Below are 2994 nucleotides of genomic sequence, written 5' to 3' on the forward strand. Positions count from 1 at the left end.
GGAGCGAAGTCGGGCACAGCTGTTCCCTTACGGGTGATTCCTGTGCCGCCTGCCGTTGTTTGCACAGCTCTCCATGTTTCCCCACCTGTGAAACAGTATGGGAAGAATAAAGACCGCAGTTTCACTTACCTGCAGGTCCAGGTTTAAACTGTCGCTACGGGGGAACGTCGTTCCACCCCGCCTCCTGCCGTTTCGACTTGTCAAAGTCGACGGCCCCATTCTGAATAGTCTCCCGCTCTGATGTTCTGGCCGGCGCGGGACCAAAAGTCGGCACAGCTGATCCCACTTACGGGGCTTGTGCCTTCAGCTGCTGCTGGCTCCCGCAACTTCGCGGTCCTCCCCAGCCAGCTTCACTCGCAGCACTTGTGGACACTATTTTGTCCAGCTTCCCCCCTGTGTAAAAACAGTGTGGGGAACAAAAAACTACCGCAGAGTAAGTCACTTACCTGCAGGTCGCGGTTTCAAACTTACCGCTGCGGGGGAACTCTCCACCCCGCCTGTCGTTTCGCAAGCGTGAAAGCGATATGACACGCATGCGTCCTGGCGGGGTTCTTCACGTAGTCACTCACGTGACTCCGAAGTAAAATAGTTATTTATTGAACTTTTATTTTCTGCTCTTTTTTACAAATTCACATATTCTGTTGTGCTGCAGCAAGTAAGAATTTCATTGTCCCATTCATCCAGGACATATGACAATAAAACACTCTTGACTTGGCTCTTGGAAATTTAAAGGATGTTTTTTAAATGACCTGTGACCTCATCGTTTTTGGATTTATGGATGTGGAGGACAGAGGGCATAATAGAGATAAAAGGTGTCCAATACCAGTCGTCAGAGTATCAAATCATCAACTATACGGAGCACTTAAATCAAAATTATTAGTTTGAGGATTAGGTTTATTACTATCATGTGCACCGAAGTACAATGAAAACTTTGTTTTGCATGTTTAATAATCAAATCAGATTATACCATACATAAATACAATCAAATCAAACTCAAGTACAATAGCTTGAGCAAAGGGAATGACACTATAAAACTGGATGTAAAAACAATTCTCTAATTTGTCTCAATCTTAGCTACAGTTCCATCGATGCTGGCAGCTATCACAAAATGGCCATTTATTTTATTTTATGATTGCAGATACAAAATATCCACCTCCAATATATTTGGAGGTGAAAAGCCGGAAATCTCCAGGACCGGACAATGTTTCCCCCTCTACTCTCAAGCTCTGTGCCGAACAACTGGCACCGGTTTACACAGACATTTTCAACCAGTCCCTGCAAACCTGTACTGTCCCTGTCTGGTTCAAAGTCTCCACTATTGTCCCTGTACCAAAAAAGGCAAGGATTACTGGTCTTAATGACTACAGGTCTGTCGCACTGACCTCTGTAGTTATGAAGACCATTGAAAGGCTTGTGCTGGCCAAGTTGAAAAATATCACAAACCCCCTGCTGGACCCTCTGCAGTTTGCATATCGGCCAATAGATCTGTGGATGACGCAGTCAACCTGGGCCTGCACTTCATCCTCCAGCACTTAGGCCGCCAGGGGACCTATGCGAGGATTTTGTTTGTTAATTTTAGCTCTGCATTCAACACCATTGTGCCAGAGCTACTACACTGCAAACTTTCTGAGTTGACTGTGCCTGAACCCCTCTGTCAGTGGATCACCAGCTTCCTGACAGACAGGAAGCAGCATGTGATGCTGGGAAAGCACATCTCGGACCCGCAAACCCTCAGCATAGGAGCACCGCAAGGCTGCGTACTCTCCCCTCTCCTCTACTCTCTCTACTCCAATGACTGCACCTCCACTGACTCCTTTGTCAAGCTTCTCAAGTTTGCGGACGACGCAACCCTGATTGGACTGATCCAGGATGGGGAGGAATCTGCCTAGACAGGAAGTGTCACAGCTGGCGTCCTGGTGCCATTGCTGCAACCTGGAGCTCAATGCTCTTGAGACAGTGGAATTTATAGTAGACTTTAGGACTACCATCGACTCCACAGTCAAAAAGGCACAACAGAGGATGTATTTCCTGCGGCAGCTGAGGAAGCACAATCTGCCACAGGCAAAGATGGTCCAATTCTACACGGCCAGCGTAGAGTCTGTACTCACCTTCTCCATGATGGTCTGGTTTGGCTCAGCCACCAAGCACGACACCCGGAGGCTGCAGCCAATCGTCCGATCAGCAGTGATGATTATTGGCTGCAACCTTCTGACGAACTGTACACTGCAAGGGTCAGGAAGCGAGCAGGTAAGATCATCTCTGACCCCTCTCACCCTGGCCACGAACTCTTTGAATCACTTCCCTCAGGAAAGCAACTCTGGACTGTCAAAGCTGCCACAGCCAGACATAAAAACAGATTTTTTTCCACGATAATAACCAAATACACAATAACCAAAAATCTGTAACCTCCTTTTGTTCTGGTATTTTATTTAATTCACATGTTTAATCAATAATGTTTTATTATTAATGTTTAATGTTTTATGTATCATTCTTTACTGTCACTGTATGTCATGTTGTCACTTGTGGGCGGAGCATCAAGCAAACTCCATGTATGTGAATACTTGGCCAATAAACTTATTAATTAATTAATTAATTAATCCATTCATTTGTGAAGCCATCATGGCCTAACCCAGTCCTTATCCTCAGTTAGATATGGTCTTTTATCACCTTTAAGCTTGACACATTTCTCTTTACTGTGTTTTTGATTTTCTGTTTTTTTTTGGATTGAATTCTGTTTTTAATTTGTGTCTCTGTGATGTCTTTTTTACTTGTTCTATTCCGATTATATGTTTTTATTTCGATTACTATGTAAGGTGTCCTTGAGATGTCTGAAAGGCGCCCATTAAATAACATTTATTATTATTATTATTATATATTCCAATCCTCCACCTGCATAAACTGCAGCTTGTTCAAAATGTTGACTGTTACTTTTTTACTTTCTTACTTTGCAGGGTAGGGTGTTGGTCATAAACCAGCTGGTGGCCTCCATGTTAT

The sequence above is a fragment of the Amblyraja radiata genome, chromosome 1 (genome assembly GCF_010909765.2).
Source record: "Amblyraja radiata isolate CabotCenter1 chromosome 1, sAmbRad1.1.pri, whole genome shotgun sequence".
Lineage (NCBI taxonomy): Eukaryota > Metazoa > Chordata > Chondrichthyes > Rajiformes > Rajidae > Amblyraja > Amblyraja radiata.